Raw genomic sequence first — 17891 nt, 5'->3', positions numbered from 1 at the left:
TTGATCTATAGAACATGAGGGCCTGGATATTCCCACTGTTTACAGATAGCAGCGTATCAGTGACCAGGAAAGCTGGGTGGTGGACTAATGCACAGGATCCATAGGTCGTGGATATACAGGATCATAAATTCCCAGCAGCTTCTAATCTGTCAGATTACAGAAGGAAGAAATCAGCAAATAATTAGTGCAGATAATGAGGAGGAGGGAACTACAAGCCCCAGCAGGAAGGTCCCGCACACTGGGCCCCACAGGGAGACAATGCAGCATCTAAGTATAGGGAAGGTTACAACTAATATAGTCAGGATGACAGTTGTGTCACCCAGCTTTCCTAGAACCCTGATTAAGGCTCCTGCACAGGATGAAGGTTCATGCGCACGGCCATAAGATGTCAAAAGAGGCGCAAAAGATATTAAGGTCCTGTCCTCTGCATATCAGGGAAATAAGAACCATAATGCACAAAGCTCCATCCCCACCATAGGGATCAGTCCCTGGCTCTCAGAAGGAATCCCAGAGAAGCCTCAGGCTGGGCAGATATTCTGCCAGTAGTAATAAATGTGTCGCAAACTCCGAAGTGCCAAAAAAAACTCTTCATAAAAAAATGAGCAATTATACAATTAGACAGGAAACCGGTGCAGACACATTTATATATAGGACACATGTATTTCTGTCTGCGCCACCATTCTGCAGCAAAAAAACACTGGGCTACATTTACTACAAACAGTGCAGGGTGTGTACTATGTGCAGTGTCCTGTGTACTATGTGCAGTGTCCTATGTACTATGTGCAGTGTCCTGTGTACTATGTGCAGTGTCCTGTGTACTATGTGCAGTGTCCTATGTACTATGTGCAGTGTCCTGTGTACTATGTGCAGTGTCCTATGTACTATGTGCAGTGTCCTATGTACTATGTGCAGTGTCCTGTGTACTATGTGCGGTGTGTGTACTATGTGTAGTGTCCTGTGTACTATATGCAGTGTCCTGTGTACTATGTGCAGTGTCCTGTGTACTATGTGCGGTGTGTTTACTATGTGTAGAGTGTACTATGTGCAGTGTCCTGTGTACTATGTGCAGTGTCCTGTGTACTATGTGCAGTGTCCTGTGTACTATGTACAGTGTCATGTGTACTATGTGCAGTGTGTGTACTATGTGTAGTGTGTACTATGTGTAGAGTGTACCATGTGCAGTGTCCTGTGTACTATGTGCAGTGTGTACTATGTACAGTGTGTACTATGTGAAGTGTCCTGTGTACTATGTGCAGTGTCCTGTGTACTATGTGCAGTGTGTACTATGTACAGTGTGTACTATGTGAAGTGTCCTGTGTACTATGTGCAGTGTCCTGTGTACTATGTGCTGGGTGTACTATGTGCAGTTACCTGTGTACTATGTGCAGTGTCCTGTGTACTATGTGCAGTTACCTGTGTACTATGTGCAGTGTCCTGTGTACTATGTGCAGTGTCCTGTGTACTATGTGCAGTGTCCTGTGTACTATGTGCAGTGTCCTGTGTACTATGTACAGTGTCATGTGTACTATGTGCAGTGTGTGTACTATGTGTAGTGTGTACTATGTGTAGAGTGTACCATGTGCAGTGTCCTGTGTACTATGTGCAGTGTGTACTATGTACAGTGTGTACTATGTGAAGTGTCCTGTGTACTATGTGCAGTGTCCTGTGTACTATGTGCAGGGTGTACTATGTGCAGTTACCTGTGTACTATGTGCAGTGTCCTGTGTACTATGTGCAGTTACCTGTGTACTATGTGCAGTGTCCTGTGTACTATGTGCAGTGTCCTGTGTACTATGTGCAGTGTGTACTATGTACAGTGTGTACTATGTGCAGTGTCCTGTGTACTATGTGCAGTGTGTACTATGTACAGTGTGTACTATGTGAAGTGTCCTGTGTACTATGTGCAGTGTCCTGTGTACTATGTGCAGGGTGTACTATGTGCAGTTACCTGTGTACTATGTGCAGTGTCCTGTGTACTATGTGCAGTTACCTGTGTACTATGTGCAGTGTCCTGTGTACTATGTGCATGTAATTGAGCCCCAATCTGTGTCCACTTTTTTGGGCACATTTGATATATTTGCATGTTTTTCAGTGTTGAACTTTATATATAATCCACATGTGTATGTTTCCCGACTTTTCAGGGATCGCGCCGGGGATTGTGTCGCGCGCGATCAGATTTTGGCACATCACCACCGACTTTCATGCGACAAAAATCGGGGGCTGTGCCGTTGGACGATCCGACGGATTCGGACTAAGCGCAGGATTTAACATTTTAATTTGTGTCGCAAGCCCAAGCACTTACATGCACCGGGAAGAAGAAGTTGAGCTCCGGCGGACCTGAGCGGGGAAGCGACACATGCAGGAAATCGCGACAGATGTGCATTCCGGATCGGGGATCGCGCAGGGCCGGGTAAGTAAATGTGCCCCATTGTGTATAATATACATCTCATGGATCTCATCATCTCTGATCTGTCTCATCTCTTTCCATGTGTTTATATAAACCCTGACCCCCTGATAATCTAAGCACATAAGTCAGCACACAGCATCTCACAGCACAGAGGGATCATGAAGTGTCTGCTCAGAGAGTCTCCGTTAACACTCTGGAATCTTACACCGACCATCACTGAGTGATAGGAGCTAAAACATGAATAAAAATTTGTAAAATTGTAAGGGGTTAAAAATTATCTTTATTGTGTAACCATCACTAGGGGAGTAAAAATTGAGAATTTCCTTTCATGGGAAAACACTTTGATGCCTCGAGAGAACTTGCAACTTTTTCATTGTAAAGTTGCCAAAAAGTTGCAGATTTTTTAGATCAGATCTTAAGTTTTCCTGGGCCTCTGGGGGTCTGGGGGGATTTGTGCCTCCCACGTTTGAATGCAAATGATCAGAGCCGGATTAAGGGTGGTGGGGGCCCCTGGGCGCAAATTGGTGGGGGCCCTTCCAACAATGTTTATGGAAGTATATAGCCTGCCAGCCCCCTGTAGTACAGTAGCCACCTGCCCCCTGTAGTATACAGCCACCAGCCCCCTGTAGAATACCGCCACCAGCCCCCTGTAGTATACAGCCACCAGCCCCCTGTAGAATACCGCCACCAGCCCCCTGTGGAATACCGCCACCAGCCCCCTGTAGTATACAGCCACCAGCCCCCTGTAGTATACAGCCACCAGCCCCCTGTGGAATACCGCCACCAGCCCCCTGTAGTATACAGCCAACAGCCCCCTGTAGAATACCGCCACCAGCCCCCTGTAGAATACCGCCACCAGCCCCCTGTAGTATACAGCCACCAGCCCCCTGTAGAATACCGCCACCAGCCCCCTGTAGAATACCGCCACCAGCCCCCTGTAGTATACAGCCAACAGCCCCCTGTAGAATACCGCCACCAGCCCCCTGTAGAATACCGCCACCAGCCCCCTGTAGAATACCGCCACCAGCCCCCTGTAGTATACAGCCAACAGCCCCCTGTAGAATACCGCCACCAGCCCCCTGTAGAATACCGCCACCAGCCCCCTGTAGTATACAGTCAACAGCCCCCTGTAGAATACCGCCACCAGCCCCCTGTAGTATACAGCCACCAGCCCCCTGTAGAATACCGCCACCAGCCCCCTGTAGTATACAGTCAACAGCCCCCTGTAGAATACAGCCACCAGCCCCCTGTAGAATACCGCCACCAGCCCTCTGTAGAATACCGCCACCAGCCCCCTGTAGTATACGGTCAACAGCCCCCTGTAGAATACCGCCACCAGCCCCCTGTAGTATACAGCCAACAGCCCCCTGTAGAATACCGCCACCAGCCCCCTGTAGAATACCGCCACCAGCCCCCTGTAGAATACCGCCATCAGCCCCCTGTAGTATAGAGCCAACAGCCCCCTGTAGAATACCGCCACCAGCCCCCTGTAGAATACCGCCATCAGCCCCCTGTAGTATAGAGCCAACAGCCCCCTGTAGAATACCTCCACCAGCCCCCTGTAGAATACCGCCACCAGCCCCCTGTAGAATACCGCCACCAGCCCCCTGTAGTATACAGTCAACAGCCCCCTGTAGAATACCGCCACCAGCCCCCTGTAGAATACCGCCACCAGCCCCTTGTAGAATACCGCCACCAGCCCCCTGTAGTATACAGTCAACAGCCCCCTGTAGAATACCGCCACCAGCCCCCTGTAGTATACAGTCAACAGCCCCCTGTAGAATACCGCCACCAGCCCCATGTAGAATACCGCCACCAGCCCTCTGTAGAATACCGCCACCAGCCCCCTGTAGTATACAGCCAACAGCCCCCTGTAGAATACAGCCACCAGCCCCCTGTAGAATACCGCCATCAGCCCCCTGTAGTATAGAGCCAACAGCCCCCTGTAGAATACCGCCATCAGCCCCCTGTAGTATAGAGCCAACAGCCCCCTGTAGAATACCGCCACCAGCCCCCTGTAGAATACCGCCACCAGCCCCCTGTAGAATACCGCCACCAGCCCCCTGTAGTATACAGTCAACAGCCCCCTGTAGAATACCGCCACCAGCCCCCTGTAGAATACCGCCACCAGCCCCTTGTAGAATACCGCCACCAGCCCCCTGTAGTATACAGTCAACAGCCCCCTGTAGAATACCGCCACCAGCCCCCTGTAGTATACAGTCAACAGCCCCCTGTAGAATACAGCCAACAGCCCCCTGTAGAATACCGCCACCAGCCCCCTGTAGAATACCGCCACCAGCCCCCTGTAGTATACAGCCAACAGCCCCCTGTAGAATACCGCCACCAGCCCCCTGTAGAATACCGCCACCAGCCCTCTGTAGAATACCGCCACCAGCCCCCTGTAGTATACAGCCAACAGCCCCCTGTAGAATACAGCCACCAGCCCCCTGTAGTATACAGCCAACAGCCCCCTGTAGAATACCGCCACCAGCCCCCTGTAGTATACAGTCAACAGCCCCTGTATAATACAGCCAACAGCCCCCTGTAGAATACCGCCACCAGCCCCCTGTAGAATACCGCCACCAGCCCCCTGTAGAATACCGCCACCAGCCCCCTGTAGTATACAGCCACCAGCCCCCTGTAGTATACAGCCAACAGCCCCCTGTAGAATACCGCCACCAGCCCCCTGTAGAATACCGCCACCAGCACCCTGTAGTATACAGTCAACATCCCCCTGTAGTATACAGTCAACAGCCCCCTGTAGAATACCGCCACCAGCCCCCTGTAGAATACCGCCACCAGCCTCCTGTAGTATACAGCCACCAGCCCCCTGTAGTATACAGTCAACAGCCCCCTGTAGAATACCGCCACCAGCCCCCTGTAGAATACCGCCACCAGCCCCCTGTAGAATACTGCCACCAGCCCCCTGTAGTATACAGTCAACAGCCCCCTGTAGAATACCGCCACCAGCCCCCTGTAGAATACCGCCACCAGCCCCCTGTAGTACAGTAGCCACCTGCCCCCTGTAGTATACAGCCACCAGCCCCCTGTAGAATACTGCCACCAGCCCCCTGTAGTATACAGCCACCAGCCCCCTGTAGAATACCGCCACCAGCCCCCTGTAGTATACAGCCACCAGCCCCCTGTAGAATACCGCCACCAGCCCCCTGTAGTATACAGCCACCAGCCCCCTGTAGTATACAGCCACCAGCCCCCTGTAGTATACAGCCACCAGCCCCCTGTAGAATACCGCCACCAGCCCCCTGTAGTATACAGTCAACAGCCCCCTGTAGAATTTAGCCGCCAGTCCCCTGTAGAAAATGGCCACAAAATAATAATTCCCCGCTCTTCGGGGAGCCGCCGGCCACTGAAGTCACAGCTGCCATCGCTGGGGGAGATCGCCGATGCACTGTTTTGGCGGCAGCATGTAGTGATCGGACGCCAACAGTGTGACATCATCACTTGCCACCGGCGTTCCATCACAACCTGCTGCCGCCAAAACAGCTAACATCCTAGACCCCTATGTGCGATGCTGAGCTAAGTCGCTGACTGCCGGAAACTGGTGGGGGCCCCTCCTTTAATCCGGCCCTGCAAATGATAAATCTTAACTGAAAGGGAGCGACTTGTTACAGTTACTAAACTGGTGAAACAAATTTGGGAGTGTTGCCCCCCCCCCCCCCTAATTTTGTCGCTGCCATAGGAGGGGGTTGGGGGTGCCAGACAGAGGACGATGTCTTCTTCTCTGCAGTGATGACAGTAATGTATATGGTGACCGCCCCTCCCCCGCTGCCAGCCCAGCACATTCTTATCACAGCCGCCATATTCCACATGTCACTTTCTCATCAATTATCACATGAAAGTGACACGTCCTTGGACTCCAAAATACACTAGTGACCTGACCCCAGCCCTACAGACCTGACCCCAGCCCTACTGACCTGACCCTCACCAAACTGACCTGACCCCAGCACAACTGATCTGACCCAATGAAAAACTGACCTAACCCCAGCCTTACTAACCTGACCTTAGCCCTACTGACCTGACCCCAGCCCTACTGACCTGACTCCAGCACAACTAACCTGATCCCAGCCATACTGACCTCACCCCAACCCTACTGACCTCACCCCAACCGTATTGACCTCACCCCAACTCTACTGACCTGACCCCAGTCCCACTGATCTGACCCCAGCCATACTGACCTGACCCCAGTGATACTGACCTGACCCAAGCCCTACTGACCTGACCCAAGTCCTACTGACCTGACCCCAGCCCTACTGACCTGACCCCAGCCCAACTGACCTGATCCCATCCCTACTGACCTGACCCCAGTCACACTGATCTGACCCCAGTCCTACTGACCTGATCCCAGTCCTATTGACCTGACCCCAACCCAACTGACCTGATCCCATCCCTACTGACTTGTCCCCAGCCCAACTGACCTGACCCCAACCCCAGTGACCTGACCCCAGCCCAACTGACCCGACCCCAACCCTAATAATCTGACCCTAGCCCAACTAACCTGACCCCTGCCCAACTGACCTGACCCCAACCCTACTCACCTGACCCCCAGTGCTACTGACCTGAGCGCAGCCCGGCCATATACCAGAGCCAATACCCCCCACTAACCTGACCCCAGCCCCCGCCATATACCAGAGCCCATACAGCCCCCCACTTGCCTGAGCCCAGCCCCCTCCATATACCAGAGCCCATACCCCTCACTAACCTGACCACTGACCCCGCCATATACCAGAGCCCATAACCCCCCTTACCTGACCCCAGCCCCCGCCATATACCAGAGCCCATAGCCCCCACTTACCTGACCCCAGCCCCCACCATATACCAGAGCCCATAACCCTCACTAACCTGACCACTGACCCTGCCATATACCAGAGCCCATAACCCCCCCTTACCGGACCCCAGCCCCCGCCATATACCAGAGCCCATACCCCCCACTAACCTGATCCCAGCCATATACCAGAGCCCATAACCCCTACTAACCTGACCACTGACCCCGCCATATACCAGAGCCCATAACCCCCCCCTTAACTGACCCCAGCCCCCGTCATATACCAGAGCCCATAGCCCCCCCACTAACCTGATTCCAGCCATATACCAGAGCCCATAACCCCTACTAACCTCCCCCAAGCCCCCCAGAGCCCATACCCCCCACTAACCTGACCCCTGTCCCCGTCATATACCAGAGCCCATACCCCCCACTATCCTGACCCCTGCCCCTATCATATAGCAGCGCCCGTAACCCCCCACTAACCTGACCCTAGCCCCCGCCATATACCAGAGCCCATAGCCCCCACTTACCTGACCCCAGCCATATACCAGAGCCCATAACCCCTACTAACCTGACCACTGACCCCGCCATATACCAGAGCCCATAACCCCCCCTCTTAACTGACCCCAGCCCCCGTCATATACCAGAGCCCATAGCCCCCCCACTAACCTGATTCCAGCCATATACCAGAGCCCATAACCCCTACTAACCTCCACCAAGCCCCCCAGAGCCCATACCCCCCACTAACCTGACCCCTGTCCCCGTCATATACCAGAGCCCATACCCCCCACTATCCTGACCCCGGCCCCCGTCATATACCAGAGCCCATAACCCCTACTAACCTGACCACTGACCCCGCCATATACCAGAGCCCATAACCCCCCCTCTTAACTGACCCCAGCCCCCGTCATATACCAGAGCCCATAGCCCCCCCACTAACCTGATTCCAGCCATATACCAGAGCCCATAACCCCTACTAACCTCCACCAAGCCCCCCAGAGCCCATACCCCCCACTAACCTGACCCCTGTCCCCGTCATATACCAGAGCCCATACCCCCCACTATCCTGACCCCTGCCCCTATCTTATAGCAGCGCCCGTAACCCCCCACTAACCTGACCCTAGCCCCCGCCATATACCAGAGCCCATACCCACCACTTACCTGACCTCGGCCCCCGCCATATACCAAAGCCCATACCCCCCACCTACCTGACCCCAGCCCCCGTCATATAGCAGAGCCCGTACCCCCCACTTACCTGACCTCAGCCTCCGTCATATAGCAGAGCCCATACCCCCCACTTACCTGACCCCGGCCCCCGCCATATACCAAAGCCCATACCCCCCACCTACCTGCCACTAGCCCCCGCCATATACCAGAGCCCATACCCCCCACTTACCTGACCCCGGCCCCCGCCATATAGCAGAGCTCATTCTCCCCACTATCTTGACCCCGGCCCCTGTCATATACCAGAGCCCATACCCCCCACTTACCTGACCCCGGCCCCCGCCATATAGCAGAGCTCATTCTCCCCACTATCTTGACCCCGGCCCCTGTCATATACCAGAGCCCATACCCACACTAAACTGACCCCACCATATGGTTGTGCACCCTCCCCCTCTCACTGTCCCCAGCGTTAGGGGCGTCCGCCATCTTGTGTTTCTGCGTTGTGTGATGTCAGACAGCGCCCCCCTGTGGTGTGTCGCTTATCATCACCCAGTCCTCATCACTCACCACGTCGCTGCTTCTGGTTTTATGATGGATCTCAGAATTTCCTTATCTTATCGGTACGAGTTTATTGAACAGATAACTGGATACCATAAAAATCTTTAAGGGCCATAATCCAGGTATAAAATGGCTGACGCCGAGCATTATTAGCGGGTAAAGAGCAGGTCACGAATTTACCACTGTCATTAGATTGAGATACCGAGACAGAATGCGAAATAGAGACGGATGACAGGACGCCATCACAGAGCGTTGCTAATGGCAACCATCTAACATCCCAAACAAGAGACACTCACAGGCTGCAGAGTATGACAGATCTGTAGGACCTACCAGATCCTGGCTCCTCCTCCCTCTCCGCCCACCAATTACTATGAGGTAACCTCCTCTTCTAGTGTTGCAGTGTAACGTCCTGAAGTTGGGCCATTAATAAATTATAGACCCAGTGGGACTGATCACCCCATTGGGATTTCCCTACTCGGATATCCAGTTATTCAGGGCCTTCCTTTATATTCCCAGGATTCATATTACTATATTTACGGTTCCACCCCACCACCAAGTGGCAAGAATAGTCCTCTACTACGTGGATCATATGAACCTGAGTGAAGTTGGCCCCCCACCTTGTTCAAATCAAACAAAACAAAATTGGTGTCAAACGTTTGTGCTACGTTGTGCTGGTTTGTGCAGCAAAAATTTTCGTTTGTGCCGCTATCGTTTAAGGGCTAATTTTAAGGGCTAATCCTCGCGTCCCCGCACTTTTTTGTAAACTTTTATTACCCTAATATGTAAATTTAGTTATGCGGCTACTGGGGCGTGGAGTAGCCGCATCTGAGGTTACACGAGGCGGCTACTCCACGCCCCGGTAGCCACTTTACCCCTCTTACCCACCGTCTTCGGCGCGCAGCTGCTCGTAGCTGCGCGCCCTCGTCCGACGATCCTGCCGTCTGCGCATGCGCAGAACAGCGGGCCCGCGCCTGCGCGGTCACTGCTCCGAAGCCAGGCCTGCTGTTCTGCGCATGCGCAGACGGCAGGATCTTCGGACGAGGGCGCGCAGCTACGAGCAGCTGCGCGCCGAAGATGGTGAGTAGGAGGGGTAAAGTGGCTACCGGGGCGTGGAGTAGCCGCCTCGTGTAACCTCAGATGCGGCTACTCCACGCCCCAGTAGCCGCATAACTAAATTTACATATTAGGGTAATAAAAGTTTACAAAAAAGTGCGGGGACGCAAGGATTAGCCCTTAAAAGGGCTATCCTCACGTCCCATTGATCCACCTACCACCCGATCTACCTTTATAGGTAGATTTGTGGTGGTAGGTGCCTTTTAAAGGTGTTTAGGCTGAACTGGTAATAAACAAACTTAGTGACAGTTCCTTGGTTTGATCACCAGGGGGAGCTAGCAAACACATTGTACTTTGGAAGAAATGAACTCTGATAACCTCTGGAAAAAAATATGAATATCTTCAAAATGATAGCGGCACAAACAGAAATTTTTGCTGCACAAACGTAGCACTAACGTTTGACACCAGTTTTGTTCAATTTGGTTAATGTGGGGGGGCTGCTTGAACTTTTGACCTTAAACTTTTTGTTCATTTATTCAAAGCAAAAGCAGCACAAACAAAAATTTGAGCAGCACCAACCAGCACAAACGTAGCAGAATTGTTCGGCACCAGTTTGGTTTGGTTTGGACAATGTGGGGGGGCTGGTTGACCTCTGATGACCTCTGGAAACATTCATTAATATCTTAAAAACGATAGCGGCACAAACGAAAATTTTTACTGCACAAACCAGCACAAACGTAGCACAAACGTTTGACACCAATTTTATTTGATTTGAACAAGGTGGGGGGGCCAACTTCACTCAGGTATCATATGACTATCTGTTGGTAACCTAAGAGTTAAATGGTTTTGTTCACCCTAGCTTAGTTCATGTTGTATCTTTCCTGAGGCTTTGCGGGCTGTCATTGGTTGGCTGCCCAGAGTGTCTAGACAGAGAAAGTCTATAAATATAAGCTCTGCCTGGAGCTCTGGGCTTAGTTTTCGCATTTGTTCATGTTCTCTGAGATATTGGGGCTCATTTACTAAGGGCTCCGCGGCTGCACTTTCGCCGAATTCCGCCGGGATGTTGGCGCACGCGACTGGATCTTGCCGCAATCGCGCTGGCTTTCACATGACAGAAGTCGGGGGCGTGGCCGATGAAAAACCCAACGAATTCGGAAAAAACGCGGAATTTAAAAAACCAAGTTTGTCCAAAATCAAGCACTTACATGCATCAGGAAGAACCAGGTAAACTCATGCGGACCTCGGCGCAGCAGCGACATCGGGCGCACTACCTTAGTGAATCGCCTGAAGACCCGAATCCACGACGGAGAACGCGCCACTGGATCGCGACAGGACCGGGTAAGTAAATGTGCCCCATTCTTTTAAAGCATGCACTGCTTGCTGTTGTGCTGCTGATGCAGTAGAGCTGATGTGGCTCCTTGGAGATCCTGCCAAGCGGACCACAGGTCCAAGCTCAGGTACTTCTTGTTCCTGATATCTAGAACCGTGAGTTTACAATTTTTCATTTCTGTTTGCATCCCAGGCCTTCCGCTACCGCCACAGGTCTTTCTCTGACCACCTGCCGGGGACCTACACTGCCCCAGGGGGAACCTACACTGTCACTGTCAGGCCGCCCACTGCCGTAGATGCAAAGTGATGGGTTAGAGCTGAAGACCCCGGATAATGATGATGACGATATATGTAACGGGAGGAGCTTATAACTACATTACTTCTGTATGGACGTAGCCTGATATCCCATTATAAGGACGTGGAGGTGCACTTAAAAAAGTTCTGCATTTTGGGTGAGAAAATAATGGGAAATCAAGGGTTCAGACATTCAGGCCGAAATGGAGGGTTAAAGGGGTTTCATGACCAATTTCCCCTATAAATCCTCTGTCCTGATTAAACAATGAAACCAGGCATCAGGACACCGACAGAAGTCAGACACATAGAGATCCCCCTGACTACGACTACAAATAGTGCAGCACAAAATCTGTGGTGTAAAGCTGGGATGTCATGAGGTAACTGCTAACTCCCGAGCTGTCAATGGTTGAGACAGTGGCCAACATCCAAGACTGAGCCATAGCCGAGAGATCTGACTGGCAGGTAATCACAAAGCCTCGTGCCAGAGCCATTAAGAATAAGGAGTCGTGGAAGTGATGAGATCTCCGACCTCAACATCATCCGGACATGAAGAGACCAAAGGATTGGACCAGGCTTTATGCACAGAAGATCTGCACTTACTTCTCCAGGACGTCTGGAACAAACTCCCTGCCAGGTTCCCACATTCACAGATAATCTGCACGTACTTCTCCAGGACGTCTGGAACAAACTCCCTGCCAGGTTCCCACATTCACAGATAATCTGCACTTACTTCTCCAGTACGTCTTGAACAAACTCCCTGCCAGGTTCCCACATTCACAGAAGATCTGCACTGTTTCCCAAATGTTTCCCGAATGTTTCCGATTTGCGCCAAATTGCCCCATGATTTTGGCGCACGTGATCTGATTGTGGCGCATCGGCGCTGACATACACCTCGGCGCAGCAGCGACACCTGGTGGACATCGGGCACCCGACCTTAGTGAATCCCGGCAGAATCCGAATCAGCTTCGGAGAACGCGCCGCTGGATCGCGACAGGAGCGGGTAAGTAAATGTGCCCCATTGTGTTTGTACTGTCTGTGTATATATATATATGAATGTGTATGTATTTATGCTCAGGGTGTATATGTATATATTACAGTGTGTGTGTGTATATGAGTCTATATCTTGCTGGTTATGTACGCGCCCCTTTAAGAGCCTAACCTCCTGGTCCGCTGTGCGCTCAGCATTAGTATTCCCGTCCTGCCGTCACTCACCTGGCGGATATTATCTTGAAATTGTTCCATTTTTGCCATTCGAAGCTAAATGATTGCCTGGCGCCTTGGGACGATTCTGGCTACAAGACACCTGTGCATCTGCAAGAGAGAAGGAGAAAGAAGGCAGAGAGAGAAGGAGAGAAAGAGAGAGGGAGTGAGCGAAGGTAGAAAGAGATGGGAGAGAGAGAAGGAGACAGAGAAGGGGAGAAAGAGTGAGAAAGAAGTGGAGAGAGAAGGGAAGGAAGGAGAGAGAGAGAGGGGAAAAACAGAAGGAGAGAGAGATACACAGAAGGACAGAGACAGACAGAAGGAGAGAAAAGGAGAGAGAGGATAAAGAGAGAAGGAGAGAGAGAGAAGGGAAGGGAGAAAGAGTAGGAGAGAAAAGAAGAGTGAAGGAGAGGGAGAAGGAGAGAGAGAAGGGAGAAAGAGAAGGTGAGAGAGGAGGAGAGAGAGAAGGATAAAAAGAAGGAGAGAGAGAAAGGGAAAAAGAAGGGAGAGAGAAGGGAAAAAGAGAAGGAGAAAGAGAGAGAAGGAGAGAGACAGAGGGAGAAAGAGGAGAGAGAGAAGGAAAAAAAGGAAACAGAGAGAGAGAGAGAAGGGAGAAAGAGAGAGAAAGGAAAAAGAGACGGAGAGAAAGAGAGAGAAAAGTTGAAAGAGAAAGACAGAAGGAGAAAGAGAAGGACAGAGAAAGAAGGTTTTAGACTGCTAACTTACCTTAAGTCACCACTAGGAAGAGCTCACTACATGCAGATTATACACCACCACTAGGGAGAGCTCACTACATACAGATTATACACCACCACTAGGGGGAACTCACTACATACAGATTATACACCACCACTAGGGGGAGCTCACTACATACAGATTATACACCACCACTAGGGGGAGATCACTACATACAGATTATACACCACCACTAGGGGGAGATCACTACATACAGATTATACACCACCACTAGGGGGAGATCACTACATACAGATTATACACCACCGCTAGGGGGAGATCACTACATACAGATTATACACCACCGCTAGGGGGAGATCACTACATACAGATTATACACCATTACTAGGGGGAGCTCACTACATAGAGATTATACACCACCACTAGGGGGAGCTCACTACATACAGATTATACACCACCACTAGGAGGAGATCACTACATGCAGATTATACACCACCACTAGGAGGAGATCACTACATGCAGATTATACACCACCACTAGGAGGAGATCACTACATACAGATTATACACCACCACTAGGAGGAGATCACTACATGCAGATTATACACCACCACTAGGAGGTGATCACTACATGCAGATTATACACCACCACTAGGGGGAGATCACTACATACACATTATACATCACCACTAGGGGGAGATCACTACATGCAGATTATACACCACCACTAGGGAGAGCTCACTACATACAGATTATACACCACCACTAGGGGGAGCTCACTACATACAGATTATACACCACCACTAGGAGGAGATCACTACATACAGAGTATACACCACCACTAGGGGGAGATCACTACATACACATTATACATCACCACTAGGGGGAGATCACTACATACAGATTATACACCACCACTAGGGGGAGACCACTACATACAGATTATACACCACCACTAGGGAGAGCTCACTACATACAGATTATACACCACCACTAGGGGGAGCTCACTACATACAGATTATACACCACCACTAGGAGGAGATCACTACATACAGAGTATACACCACCACTAGGGGGAGATCACTACATACACATTATACATCACCACTAGGGGGAGATCACTACATACAGATTATACACCACCACTAGGGGGAGACCACTACATACAGATTATACACCACCACTAGGGTGAGCTCACTACATGCAGATTATACACCACCACTAGGGAGAGCTCACTACATACAGATTATACACCACCACTAGGGGGAGATCACTACATACACATTATACACCACCACTAGGAGGAGCTCACTACATACAGATTATACATCACCACTAGGGGGAGATCACTACATACAGATTATACACCACCACTAGGGGGATATCACTTCATACAGATTATACACCACCATTAGGGGGAGATCACTACATACAGATTATACACCACCACTAGGAGGAGCTCACTACATACAGATTATACATCACCACTAGGGGGATCTCACTTCATACAGATTATACACCACCACTAGGAGGAGATCACTACATACAGATTATACACCACCACTAGGGGGAACTCACTACATACAGATTATAAACCACCACTAGGGGGAGATCACTATATACAGATTATACACCACCACTAGGGGGAGATCACTACATACAGATTATACACCACCACTAGGAGGAGCTCACTACATACAGATTATACACCACCACTAGGGGGAGCTCACTACATACAGATTATACACCACCACTAGGAGGAGATCACTACATACAGATTATACACCACCACTAGGGGGAGATCACTACATACAGATTATACACCACCACTAGGGGGAGATCACTACATACAGATTATACACCACCACTAGGGGGAGATCACTACATACAGATTATACACCACCACTAGGGGGAGATCACTACATACAGATTATACACCACCACTAGGGGGAGCTCACATACATACAAATTATACACCACCACTAGGGGGAGCTCACTACATACACATTATACACCACCACTAGGGGGAGCTCACTACATACAGATTATAGACCACCACTAGGGGGAACTCACTTCATGCGGATTAAACACCACCACTAGGGGGAGACCACTACATACAGATTATACACCACCACTAGGGTGAGATCACTACATACAGATTATACACCACCACTAGGGGGAGATCACTACATACAGAATATACACCTCCACTAGGGGGAGATCACTACATACAGATTATACACCACCACTAGGGGGAGCTCACTACATACAGATTATACACCACCACTAGCAGAAGATCACTACATACAGATTATACACCACCACTAAGGGGAGCTCACTACATGCAGATTATACACCAACACTAGGGGGGACTCACTACATGCAGATTATACACCAACACTAGGGGAGATCACTACATACAGATTATACACCACCACTAGGGGGAGCTCACTACATGCAGATTATACACCACCACTAGGGGGAGCTCACTACATGCAGATTATACACCACCACTAGGGGGGGATCACTACATCCAGATTATACACCACCACTAGGGGGAGATCACTACATACAGATTATACACCACCACTAGGGGGAGCTCCCTACATACATAGTATACACCACCACTAGGGAGAGATCACTACATACAGATTATACACCACCACTAGGGGGAGCTCACTACATACAGATTATACACCACCACTAGGGGGAGATCACTACATACAGATTATACACCACCACTAAGGGGAGCTCACTACATACAGATTATACACCACCACTAGGGGGAGATCACTACATACAGATTATACACCACAACTAGGGGGAGATCACTACATACAGATTATACACCACCACTAAGGGGAGCTCACTACATGCAGATTATACACCAACACTAGGGGGGCTCACTACATGCAGATTATACACCACCACTAGGGGGAGCTCACTACATGCAGATTATACACGACCACTAGGGGGGGATCACTACATAAAGATTATACACCACCACTAGGGGGAGATCACTACATACAGATTATACACCACCACTAGGGGGAGCTCCCTACATACATAGTATACACCACCACTAGGGAGAGATCACTACATACAGATTATACACCACCACTAGGGGGGGGGATCACTACATACAGATTATACACCACCACTAGGGGGAGCTCACTACATACAGATTTTACACCACCAGTAGGGGGAGATCACTACATACACATTATACATCACCACTAAGGGGAGCTGACTACATGCAGATTATACACCACCACTAGGGGGGCTCACTACATGCAGATTATACACCACCACTAGAGGGAGCTCACTACATGCAGATTATACACCACCACTAGGGGGAGCTCAATACATGCAGATTATACACCACCACTAGGGGGGATCACTACATCCAGATTATACACCACCACTAGGAGGAGCTCACTACATACAGATTATACACCACCACTAGGGGGGCTCACTACATGCAGATTATACACCACCACTAGAGGGAGCTCACTACATGCAGATTATACACCACCACTAGGGGGAGCTCACTACATGCAGATTATACACCACCACTAGGGGGGATCACTACATCCAGATTATACACCACCACTAGGAGGAGCTCACTACATACAGATTATACACCACCACTAGGGGGAGATCACTACATACAGATTATACACCACCACTAGGGGGAGATCACTACATACAGATTATACATCACCACTAGGGGAAGATCACTACATACAGATTATACACCACCACTAGAGGGAGATCACTACATACAGATTATACATCACCACTAGGGGAAGATCACTACATACAGATTATACATCACCACTAGGGGAAGATCACTACATACAGATTATACACCACCACTAGAGGGAGATCACTACATACAGATTATACACCACAACTAAGAGGAGGTCACTACATACAGATTATACACCACCACTAGGGGGAGCTCACTACATACAGATTATACAGTCACCACTGGGGGAGGTCACTACATACAGATTATACACCACCACTAAGGGGAGATCATGATATACAGATTATAAACTACCACTAGGGGAAGCTCACTAGATACAGATTTTACACCACGACTAAGGGGAGCTCCCTACATACATATTATTCAACACCACTAGGGGGAGATCACTACATAAAGATTATACACCACCACTAGGGGGAGATCACTACATACAGATTATACACCACCACTAGGGGGAGCTCGCTACATACAGATTATACACCACCACTAGGGGGAGCTCACTACATACAGATTATACCCAACCACTTGGGGGAGATCACTACATACAGATTATACACCACCACTAGGGAGAGCTCACAACATACAGATTATACTCTACCACTAGGGGGAGATCACTACATACAGATTATACACCAC

The 17891-nt window shown here is 50.2% G+C and overlaps 1 protein-coding gene across 1 annotated transcript in view; it reads right to left on the bottom strand.

Moving 5' to 3' along the window:
- The window catches only part of SLC15A2 (solute carrier family 15 member 2), a 61582-nt gene extending 48620 nt beyond the window's left edge, over positions 1–12962 (bottom strand). The window contains exon 1 of the mRNA XM_072122069.1: positions 12801–12962. The gene's annotated coding sequence lies outside the window, so the exon portion shown is untranslated. The remainder of the gene's footprint in view (positions 1–12800) is intronic.
- Positions 12963–17891: the final 4929 nt, after the last annotated feature.

The sequence above is a fragment of the Engystomops pustulosus genome, chromosome 8 (genome assembly GCF_040894005.1).
Source record: "Engystomops pustulosus chromosome 8, aEngPut4.maternal, whole genome shotgun sequence".
In the NCBI taxonomy this organism is placed as follows: Eukaryota; Metazoa; Chordata; class Amphibia; order Anura; family Leptodactylidae; genus Engystomops; species Engystomops pustulosus.
This window is presented reverse-complemented; position numbering and strand designations above follow the sequence as displayed.